Source organism: Arachis stenosperma, chromosome 2 (genome assembly GCF_014773155.1).
Source record: "Arachis stenosperma cultivar V10309 chromosome 2, arast.V10309.gnm1.PFL2, whole genome shotgun sequence".
Classification (NCBI taxonomy): domain Eukaryota; kingdom Viridiplantae; phylum Streptophyta; class Magnoliopsida; order Fabales; family Fabaceae; genus Arachis; species Arachis stenosperma.
The window spans coordinates 28,199,963-28,212,439 of record NC_080378.1 but is presented as its reverse complement, the minus strand read 5'-3'; the positions used below and the strand labels follow the sequence as shown (position 1 = coordinate 28,212,439).

General features: G+C 39.8%; 1 non-coding gene across 1 annotated transcript; it reads right to left on the bottom strand.

Annotated features, from left to right (window-relative positions):
- Window positions 1-5,170: 5,170 nt before the first annotated feature.
- On the bottom strand, window positions 5,171-5,278 carry LOC130964796 (small nucleolar RNA R71). Its single transcript, XR_009080869.1, has one exon. It is a non-coding gene; the product is annotated as a small nucleolar RNA R71 (small nucleolar RNA).
- Window positions 5,279-12,477: the final 7,199 nt, after the last annotated feature.

Here is a 12,477-nt window from a genome sequence, read left to right as displayed (position 1 = left end):
TACAGAGTATTGAGAACTTGCCAGGATCTTGCTTCTTTTGAGGTAGAGTTCTCTGAATCCAAGTATCTAGTTCACTAATGAGCAAGGGAGGTTCACTTTCCCAAGTCTCATTACCAAACAGCTTGGCATTCAGCTTCATGATAGCTCCTAAATATTGAGCAACTTGCTCTCCAGTCACATCTTCATCCTCTTCAGAGGAAGAATAGTCTTCAGAGCTCATGAATGGCAGAAGGAGGTTAAATGGAATCTCTATGGTCTCTAGATGAGCCTCAGATTCCTCTGGATCCTTAATAGGAAACTCCTTCTTGCTTGAGGGACGTCCCAGGAGGTCTTCCTCACTGGGATTTTCGTCCTCCTCCTCCCTTGTGCATTCGGCCACATTGACTATGTCAATGGCCTTGCACTCTCCTTTTGGATTCTCTTCTGTATTGCTTGGGAGAATACTGGGAGGAGTTTCAATGACTTTCTTACTCAGCTGGCCCACTTGTGCCTCCAGATTTCTGATGGAAGATCTGGTTTCATTCATGAAACTGAAAGTGGCCTTTGACAGATCAGAGACTATATTGGCTAAATTAGAATTGTTTTGTTTAGAGTTCTCTGTCTGTTGCTGAGAAGATGATGGATATGGCTTGCTATTGCCCAGCCTAGTACGTCCACCATTGTTAAAACCTTGTTGAGGTTTTTGTTGATCCTTCCATGAGAAATTTGGATGATTTCTCCATGATGAGTTATAGGTGTTTCCATAAGGTTCACCCATGTAATTAACCTCTGCCATGGCAGGGTTCTCAGGATCATAAGCTTCTTCAGAAGCTGCCTCTCTAGTACTGTTGGATGCATGTTGCAATCCATTCAGATTTTGAGAGATTATGTTGACCTGTTGAGTCAACATTTTGTTCTGAGCCAATATGGCATTCAGAGCATCAATTTCAAGAACTCCTTTCTTCTGAGGTACCCCATTATTCACGGAATTCCTCTCAGAGGTGTACATGAACTGGTTGTTTGCAACCATGTCAATGAGTTCTTGAGCCTCTTCAGGCGTTTTCTTCAGGTGAATAGATCCACCTGCAGAATGGTCCAATGACATTTTCGAAAATTCAGAGAGACCATAATAGAATATATCTAATATGGTCCATTCTGAAAACATGTCAGATGGACATCTTTTGGTCAGCTGCTTATATCTTTCCCAAGCTTCATAGAGGGATTCACCATCTTTTTGTTTGAAGGTTTGAACATCCACTCTCAGCTTGCTCAGCTTTTGAGGAGGAAAGAATTTATCCAAGAAGGCAGTGACAAGCTTATCCCATGAGTCCAGGCTATCCTTGGGTTGTGAATCCAACCATACTCTAGCTCTGTCTCTTACAGCAAAAGGGAAAAGCATGAGTCTGTAGACTTCAGGATCAACTCCATTCGTCTTTACAGTCTCACAGATCTGCAAGAACTTAGTTAAAAACTGATAAGGATCTTCAGATGGAAGTCCATAAAACTTGCAGTTTTGTTGTATTAAAGCAACTAGTTGAGGCTTAAGCTCAAAGTTATTGGCTCCAATGGCAGGAATGGAGATGCTTCTTCCATCAAACTTGGACGTTGGCTTTGTGAAGTCACCAAGCACTCTCCTTGCATTATTATTATTTTCGGCCATCTCCTTCTCTTGTTCTAATGTTTCTGAAAGGTTGCCTTTAGAATAATTTAATTTAGCTTCTCTTAATTTTCTCTTCAGAGTCCTTTCAGGTTCTGGATCAATTTTAACAAGAGTGCCTTTATCCTTGTTCCTGCTCATATGAAAGAGAAGAAAACAAGAAAAGAGAGAGGAATCCTCTATGTCACAGTATAGAGATTCCTTTATGTTAGTAGAAAAAGAGGGGGGTAGAAGAATGAAGAAGGAGGTTCGGATTTTTGGATGAAGAGAGGTGAAGAGAAGTGTTAGTAATTAAATAATTAAATAGAAGAAGAAAAGAGAAGAGGGATTTCGAAAATAATTTTGAAAAGGGGTTAGTGATTTTCGAAAAAAAATAAATTGTAATTAAAATTAAAACATGAAACAATTAATTAATTAAAAAGAATGTTTGAAAAACGGATGAGATATTTTCGAAAATTAGAGAGGGAAAAGTAGATAGGTGGTTTGAAAAAAGATAAGAAACAAACAAGAAATTAGTTAGTTGATTGAAAAAGATTTGAAATCAAAATTAAAAAAGATAGGAAGATAGTAAGTTAGATAAGATATTTTTGAAATCAAATTTTGAAAAAGATAAAATTTTTGAAAAAGATCAAATAAAAGATAAAAAAGATTTAATTCAAAAATTTTGAAATTATTTACTTCACTAACAAGAAACTACAAGATAAGATTCTAGAACTTAAAGATTGAACCTTTCTTAACAAGAAAGTAACAAACTTCAAATTTTTGAACCAATCACATTAATTGTTAGCTAATTTTCGAAAATTAGATATAAAGATAAGAAAAATATTTTGAAAAATAATTTTTAAAAATTTTCGAAAATAATAAAAGAAATGAAAAAGATATGATTTTTGAAAAAGATTTTGAAAAGATAAGATTTTTAAAATTGAAATTTTGACTTGACTTGTAAGAAACAACTAATTTTAAAAATTTTTGACCAAGTCAATCCCAAAATTTCGAAATTTTGGAGGGAAATAAGGAAAAGATATATTTTTTATTTTTGAATTTTTAATTATGAGAGAGAAAAACAATAAAAATACTTTATGCATGAAATTTTTAGATCAAAACCATGAATGCATGCAAGAATGCTATGAATGTCAAGATGAACACCAAGAACACTTTGAAGATCATGATGAACATCAAGAACATAATTTTGAAAAATTTTTGATGCAAAGAAAACATGCAAGACACCAAACTTAAAAATCTTTAATGCATGGAAAATATGAATGCAAAAATGCACATGAAAAACAACAAAAGACACAAAATAAGAAATCATCAAGATCAAACAAGAAGACTTATCAAGAACAACTTGAAGATCATGAAGAACACTTTGAATGCATAAATTTTCGAAAAATGCAAGAAAAAATTTTTAAAGCATGCAATTGACACCAAACTTAAAATTTGACTCAAGACTCAAACAAGAAACACAAAATATTTTTGGTTTTTATGATTTTCTATTTTTTTTTTGAATTTTTATTAATTTTTTCGAAAATAAAGTTTAGAAAACGAAAAAGAAAAGAAAAATTTTGAAAAAGATTTTTGAAAAGAAAATTACCTAATCTGAGCAACAAGATGAACCGTCAGTTGTCCATACTCGAACAATCCCCGGCAACGGCGCCAAAAACTTGGTGGACGAAATTGTGATCCATGTTCTAATTATTTTGAGATGAAGGCTTCTAAGGGGCAACAGCTGAATTCACAACTCCGTTCAACTAACCAGCAAGTGTACTGGGTCGTCCAAGCAATAAACCTTACGTGAGTAAGGGTCGAATCCACAGAGATTGTTGGTATGAAGCAAGCTATGGTCACCTTGCAAATCTCAGTTAGGCAGATTAAAAAGTTATGGGTTTCGAAAATAGAAATAATAAAATAGAAATACTAAAAGGGATAGAATACTTATGTAGATTCATTGGTAGGAATTTCAGTTAAGTATATGAAGATGCTGTATGGCTCAAGGACGCCTGCCCTCCTACTGCTTCTACTCAATCCTTCTTAATCCTTTCCATGGCAAGCTGTGTATAGGGGTTCACCATCAGCGGTGGCTACTTTCAATCCTCTCGGGAAAATGGTCCTCTGCGGCTGTCACTCGCATGGCTAATCGTCTGGAGGCATCACCCATGGTTGATGGCTACATCCCATCCTCGCAGTGAAAACTACGCTCACGCACTCTGTCACAGCACGGCTAATCACTGGTTGGTTCCTGCGCCTACTGGAATCGAATCCCTTGATTCTTTTGCGTTTGTCACTAACGCCCAGCACTTGCAAGTCTGAAGCACGTCACAGTCATTCATTACCGGAATCCTACTCGGAATACCACAGACAAGGTTAGACTTTCCGGATTCCCAGGATCCTACTCGGAATACCACAGACAAGGTGAGACTTTCCGGATCCTCATAAATGCCGCCATCTATCTAGCTTATACCACGAAGATTCTGTTGGGGAATCTAAGAGATACACATTCAAGCTTGGTTGCATGTAGAACGGAAGTGGTTGTCAATCACGCGCATTCATAAGTGAGAAAGATAATGAGGGTTATTTACTCATCACATTCATCATGTTCTTGGGTGCGAATGAATATCTTGGAATAAGAATAAGAGAGATTTGAATAAAAGAAAATAGAACTTCATTAATACTTGAGGTACAGCAGAGCTCCACACCCTTAATCTATGGTGTGCAGAAACTCCACCGTTAAAAATACATAAGCAAAAGGTTCAGGCATGGCCGAATGGCCAGCCCCCTAAAACGTGATCAATAGCCTCTTAGGATGAAGAATAAAACAAAACTGAGACCAAAGATGTAACGTGGTCAAAAGACATCTAATACAATAGTTAAATGTTCTATTTATAATAAACTAGCTCCTAGGGTTTACATGAGTAAGTAATTGATGCATAAATCCACTTCCGGGGCCCACTTGGTGTATGTTTTGGCTGAGCTTGATCAATCCACGAGCTGAGGCTTCTCTTGGAGTTGAACTCCGAGTTATGACGTGTTTTGGGCGTTCAACTCCGGATCATGACGTTTTTCTGGCGTTTAACTCCAGACAGCAGCATGTACTTGGCGTTCAACGCCAAGTTACATCGTCATTATTCGAATAAAGTATGGACTATTATATATTGCTGGAAAGCTCTGGATGTCTACTTTCCAACGCCGTTGAGAGCGCGCCAATTGGAGTTCTGTAGCTCCAGAAAATCCATTTCGAGTGCAGGGAGGTCAGATTCCAACAGCATCAGCAGTCCTTTTGTCAGCCTTTTTCAGAGTTTTGCTCAAATCCCTCAATTTCAGCCAGAATTTACCTGAAATCACAGAAAAACACACAAACTCATAGTAAAGTCCAGAAATGTGAATTTAACATAAAAACTAATGAAAACATCCCTAAAAGTAGCTTAATCTTATTAAAAACTATCTAAAAACAATGCCAAAAAGCGTATAAATTATCCGCTCATCAAAAAGCTAGTCAATGCCTTCTTGGCAAAGTTCTTTCCACCTCAAAAATTGAGTAAGCTTAGAGTGGAAGTCCAAACCTTCAGACAGAAGGATGGTGAATCCCTCTATGAAGCTTGGGAAAGATACAAACAATTAATCAGAAAGTGTCCTTCTGACATGCTTTCTGAATGGAGCATCATAGGTATTTTCTATGATGGTCTCTCTGAACTATCCAAGATGTCTTTGGATAGCTCTGCTGGAGGATCTCTTCATCTGAAGAAGACGCCTACAGAAGCTCAAGAGCTCATTGAAATGGTTGCAAATAACCAATTCATGTACACTTCTGAAAGGAATCCTGTGAACAATGGGACTAATCAGAAGAAAGGAGTTCTTGAGATTGATACTCTGAATGCCATATTGGCTCAGAATAAAATATTGACTCAACAAGTCAATTTGATTTCTCAAAGTCTGTCTGGAATGCAAAATGCACCAAGCAGTACTAAGGATGCTTCATCTGAGGAAGAAGCTTATGATCCTGAGAATCCTTCAATGGAAGAGGTGAATTACTTATGAGAACCCTATGGAAACGCCTATAATTCTTCATGGAGAAATCACCCAAATTTCTCATGGAAGAATCAAGAGAAACCTCAACAAGGTTTCAACAACAATAATGGTGGAAGAAACAGGTTTAGCAATGGCAAACCTTTTCCATCATCTTCTTAGCAACAGACAGAGAATTCTAAGCAGAACCCCTCTGACTTAGCAACCATGGTCTTTGATCTAATCAAAACCACTCAAAGTTTCATGACTGAAACAAGGTCCTCCATTAGGAATTTGGAGGCACAAGTGGGACAGCTGAGCAAGAAAGTTACTGAACTCCCTCCTAGTACTCTCCCAAGCAATACAGAAGAAAATCCAAAAGGAGAGTGCAAGGCCATAAACATGGCCGAATCTGGAGAGGAAAGAGAGGAAGTGGACGCCACTGAGGAAGACCTCAATGGGCATGCACTGACCTCCTCTGAGTTCCCCAATGAGGAACCATGGGAATCTGAGGCTCAAAATGAGACCATAGAGATTCCATTGGACTTACTTCTGCCTTTCATGAGCTCTGATGAGTATTCTTCCTCTGAAGAGGATGAGTATGTCACTGAAGAGCAAGTTGCTAAATACCTTGGAGCAATCATGAAGCTAAATGACAAGTTATTTGGAAATGAGACTTGGGAGGATGAATCTCCCTTGCTCACCAAAGAACTGGATGACTTGTTTAGGCAGAAATTACCTCAAAAGAGACAAGATCCTGGGAAGTTTTCCATACCTTGTACCATAGGCACCATGACCTTCAAGAAGGCTCTGTGTGACTTAGGGTCCAGTGTAAACCTCATGCCTCTCTCTGTAATGGAGAAGCTAGGGATCTTTGAGGTACAAGCTGCAAGAATCTCACTAGAGATGGCAGACAACTCAAGAAAACAAGCTCATGGACTTGTAGAGAATGTTTTGGTAAAGGTTGAAGATCATTACATCCCCACTGATTTCATAGTCCTAGAGACTGGGAAGTGCATGGATGAATCTATCATCCTTGGCAGACCTTTCCTAGCCACAGCAAAGGCTGTGATTGATGTTGATGGAGGTGAACTGATCATTCAAGTGAATGAAGAATCCTTTGTGTTTAAGGCTCAAGGATATCCCTCTGTCACCATGGAGAGGAAGCATGAAGAGCTTCTTTCAAATCAGAGACAAACAGAGCCCCCACAGTCAAACTCTAAGTTTGGTGTTGGGAGGCCACAACCAAACTCTAAGTTTGGTGTTGAACCCCCACATTCAAACTCTAAGTTTGGTGTTGGGAGGTTCCAACATTGCTCTGAGTATCTATGAGGCTCCATGAGAGCCCTCTGTCAAGCTACTGACATTAAAGAAGCGCTTGTTGGGAGGCAACCCAATGTTATATTTTATCTATTTTCCTTTGTTATTTTATTTTTTTTTTTGTAGGTTGATGATCATAAAAAGTCACAAAAACAATTGAAAAAGCAAAAACAGAATGAAAAACAGGAAAAAAAATAGCACACCCTGGAGGAAGAACCCACTGGCGTTTAAACGCCAGTAAAGCTAGCAGTTGGGCGTTTAACGCCCAGTCTGGCACCATTCTGGGCGTTTAACGCCAGAAAGAGGCACCAGACTGGCGTTAAACGCCAGAAAAGGGCAAGAACCTGGCGTTAAACGCCAGGAATGGGCATCAGCCCGGCGTTTAACGCCAGAAATGGCTCAAAACGTGATTTTGAATGCCATTTGGTGCAGGGATGACTTTTCCTTGACACCACAGGATCTGTGGACCCCACAGGATCCCCACCAACCCACCACTCTCTCTCTTCTTCTTCACCCATTCACCAATCACCTCAATACTTCTTCCCCAAAAACCCTTCACCTATCAACACCCATCTTTCTCTTCACCACTCACATCCATCCTTCATAAAACCCCACCTACCTCACCCTTCAAATTCAAACCACTTTCCCTCCCAATCCCACCCATAATGGCCGAACCCTATTCCCCCCTCTCTCCTATAAATACCCTTCTTCACTCCTTCATTTTTACATAACCTAAACACCACTTCTCCCCCTCCTTGGCCGAATACATAAGCCACTCCCTTCTTCCTCATTTCTTCTTCTTCTACTCTCTTCTTTCTTCTTTTGCTCGAGGACGAGCAAACCTTTTAAGTTTGGTGTGGTAAAAGCGTTGCTTTTTCGTTTTTCCATAACCATTTATGGCATCCAAGGCCGGAGAAACCTCTAGAAAGAAGAAAGGGACGGCAAAAGCTTCCACCTCCGAGTCATGGGAGATGGATAGATTCATCTCAAGGGTGCATCAAGACCACTTCTATGATGTTGTGGCCTTGAAGAAGGTGATCCCCGAGGTCCCTTTTTCACTCAAAAAGGGTGAATATTCGGAGATCCGCCATGAGATCCGAAGAAGAGGTTGGGAAGTGCTTACCAACCCCATTCAACAAGTCGGAATCTTGATGGTTCAAGAGTTCTATGCCAATGCATGGATCACCAAGAACCATGATCAAAGTGTGAACCCGGATCCAAAGAATTATCTTACAATGGTTCGGGGGAAATACTTGGATTTTAGTCCGGAAAATGTAAGGTTAGCATTCAACTTGCCCATGATGCAAGGAGATGAACATCCTTACACTAGAAGGGTCAACTTTGATCAAAGGTTGGACCAAGTCCTCACAGTCATATGTGAAGAGGGCGCACAATGGAAGAGAGATTCAAGAGGGAAGCCAGTTCAATTGAGAAGGCATGACCTCAAACCCGTGGCTAGAGGATGGTTAGAGTTCATCCAACGCTCAATCATTCCCACTAGCAACCGGTCTGAAGTTACTCTAGACCGGGCCATCATGATTCATAGCATCATGATTGGAGAAGAAGTGGAAGTTCATGAGGTCATAGCCCAAGAACTCTACAAGGTGGCGGACAAGTCCTCTACCTTAGCAAGGTTAGCCTTCCCTCACCTCATTTGTCACCTCTGTTATTCAGTTGGAGTTGACATAGAGGGAGACATCTCCATTGATGAGGACAAGCCCATCACCAAGAAAAGGATGGAGCAAACAAGAGATCCCTCTCATCATGAGATCCCTGAGATACCTCAAGGGATGCACTTTCCTCCACAAGACTATTGGGAGCAAATTAACACCTCCTTAGGAGAATTGAGTTCCAACATGGGACAACTAAGGGTGGAGCACCAAGAACATTCCATCCTCCTCCATGAAATTAGAGAAGATCAAAGAATCATGAGAGAGGAGCAACAAAGACAAGGAAGAGATATTGAGGAGCTCAAGCACTCCATAAGACCTTCAAGAAGAAGAACAAGCCGCCATCACTAAGGTGGACCCGTTCTTTAATCTCCTTGTTCTTTATTTTCATGTTTTTCGAAAATTGTGCTTTATGTTTATCTATGTTTGTGTCTTATGATCATTAGTGTCTTAGTGTCTATGCCTTAAAGTTATGAATGTCCTATGAATTCATCACCTTTCTTAAAATAAACAATGTTCTTAATTGAAAAAGAAAAGAATTGCATGAATTTTGAATTTTATAACAGTTTAATTATTTTGATGTGGTGGCAACACTTTTTGTTCTCTGAATGTATGCTTGAACAGTGCATATGTCTTTTGAATTTGTGGTTCATGAATGTTGGCTCTTGAAAGAATGATGAAAAAGGAGACATGTTACTGAGGATCTGAAAAATCATAAAAATGATTCTTGAAGCAAGAAAAAGCAGTGAATACAAATAAAAAAAAGAAGCAAGCGAAAAAAAAAACCGAAAAAAAAAGAAAGAAAAAGAAAGAAAAAGAAAGAAATAAAGTTGTGATCCAAGGCAATAAGAGTGTGCTTAAGAACCCTGGACACCTCTAATTGGGGACTTTAGCAAAACTGAGTCACAATCTGAAAAGGTTCACCCAATTATGTGTCTGTGGCATGTATGTATCCGGTGGTAATACTGGAAGACAGAGTGCTTTGGGCCACAGCCAAGACTCAATAAGTAGCTGTGTTCAAGAATCATCATACTTAACTAGGAGAATCAATAACACTATCTGGATTCTGAGTTCCTAAAGAAGCCAATCATTCTGAGTTCCAAAGGATAAAGTGAGATGCCAAAACTGTTCAGAGGCAAAAAGCTAAAAGCCCCGCTCATCTAATTAATACTGATCTTCATAGATGTTTTTGGAGTTCATAGCATATTCTCTTCTTTTTATCCTATTTGATCTTCAGTTGCTTGGGGACAAGCAACAATTTAAGTTTGGTGTTGTGATGAGCGGATAATTTGTACGCTTTTTGGCATTGTTTTTAGTATGTTTTTAGTATCTTTTAGTTAGTTTTTAGTATATTTTTATTAGTTTTTAGTTAAAATTCACTTTTCTGGACTTTACTATGAGTTTGTGTGTTTTTCTGTGATTTCAGGTATTTTCTGGCTGAAATTGAGGGATCTGAGCAAAAATCTGATCCAGAGACTCAAAAGGACTGCAGATGCTGTTGGATTCTGACCTCCCTGCACTCGAAGTGGATTTTCTGGAGCTACAGAAGCCCAATTGGCGCGCTCTCAACGGCGTTGGAAAGTAGACATCCTGGGCTTTCCAGCAATATATGATAGTCCATACTTTGCCCAAGATTTGATGGCCCAAACCGGCGTTCAAAGTCACCTATAGAAATTCCAGCGTTAAACGCCGGAACTGGCACCTAAATGGGAGTTAAACGCCCAAACTGGCACCAAAGCTGGTGTTTAACTCCAAGAGGAGTCTCTACACGAAAATGCTTCATTTTCTCAGCCCAAGCACACACCAAGTGGGCCCGGAAGTGGATTTTTATGTCATTTACTCATCTTTGTACACCTTAGACTACTAGTTTTCTATAAGTAGGACCTTTTACTATTGTATTAGAGAGCTTTGGATCATGTTTTTATGATTGAACTCACTTTGGGAGGCTGGCCATTCGGCCATGCCTAGACCTTGTTCTTATGTATTTTCAACGGTGGAGTTTCTACACACCATAGATTAAGGTGTGGAGCTCTGCTGTACCTCGAGTATTAATGCAATTACTATTGTTCTTCTATTCAATTCCGCTTGTTCTTGTTCCAAGATATCACCTGTTCTTCAACTTGATGAATGTGATGATCCGTGACACTCATCATCATTCTCACTTATGAACAAAGTGACTGACAACCACTCTTGTTCTACAAGCATACGAGGCTTAGTGAATATCTCTTGGATTCCTGATACACGATGCATGGTTGATCGCCTGACAACCGAGTGCTCGCCTGACAAACGAGCCAGCCATTCCGTGAGATCAGAGTCTTCGTGGTATAGGCGAGAACTAATGGCGGCATTCAAGAGAATCCGGAAGGTCTAACCTTGTCTGTGGTATTCTGAGTAGGATTCAATGATTGAATGACTGTGACGTGCTTCAAACTCCTGAAGGCGGGGCGTTAGTGACAGACGCAAAAGAATCACTGGATTCTATTCCGGCCTGATTGAGAACCGACAGATGGATAGCCGTGCCGTGACAGGGTGCGTTGAACATTTCCAATGAGAGGATGGGAGGTAGCCACTGACAACGGTGAAACCCGTGCATAAGCTTGCCATGGAAAGGAGTAAGAAGGATTGGATGAAGACAGTAAGAAAGCAGAGAGACGGAAGGGAAGGCATCTTCATACGCTTATCTGAAGCTCTCACCAATGATATACATAAGTATCTCTATCTTTATCTTTATGTTTTATTCGTTTATCACTATACCCATTTGAGTCTGCCTGACTGAGATTTACAAGGTGACCATAGCTTGCTTCATAGCAACAATCTCCGTGGGATCGACCCTTACTCACGTAAGGTATTACTTGGACGACCCAGTGCACTTGTTGGTTAGTTGTGCGAAGTTGTGTTTATGCCATGGTATTGAGCACCAAGTTTTTGGATTCATTACCGGGGATTGTTTTGTGTAAAAGTAGTGATCACAATTTCGTGCACCACTATCCCGGGTTTTGTCAAAACAAAAAGATAAAGAAAGAGAGTTTGAGAAGGTCGGACATCCAATTCTTGACAGAACAGTTGGAAGATTTTTAAGAAGCCCCACGAGTTTGGGTGAAGCTGAGAAGGAGCTACGTTGCAGGTCCACAAGAAGTCGGTCTCAAAGGAATTAAAAGGAATGGTGATGTTCATTTGGATAAAAAAGTAGTCATACGCATAAAACAAGGGACGTTCCCCCTGAGTTAGAGAAGGAAAACAAACCCTCTCCTCGGGGTCAGGCACTATCAACTCGTAATTTTTCTCCTGATCTCTATTACCACAGATCCTATGATGCCTTCTAAGTCGCACGCAGTACTCTGAATCAACCACACTGACACACATCAGGACAAGAGAATCCAGCCAATCAGACATGCCCTCTAGGACCTTAATAGACATCTCGACAATATTTTTGCGGGAAGACATGGGCCAACTAGTCCTACAATGAGAAAAAGGAAAATGGGTTACTAATCAAACAGCTCAGACAAGTATGGATATAACTCGGACAAAAGCATACAAATGTTAGAAGTCAGATACAGTAGTGAAAGGAAACCCCAGGACTCACACCAAGGTCCAAGGGCATCCTTTGGAGGTAATAACAAAGTAAAAGCCCAGAAAAAGATGAAATCTACAGTCTATACCCCGACATCTCTCAAACAAGAAAACAACCCTCCTTTGACAGTCACACTCCACAAAGAAAGTCATAATTCACAAAAGAAGTCATCAAAAGTCATGATCTTTTTACAAATTTATCAGCAAAGGGATTTCGTCACATCTAAAGGAAATCATCCATACAAAACAGCAAACCATCTACATCAAACAGACCACGCAGAA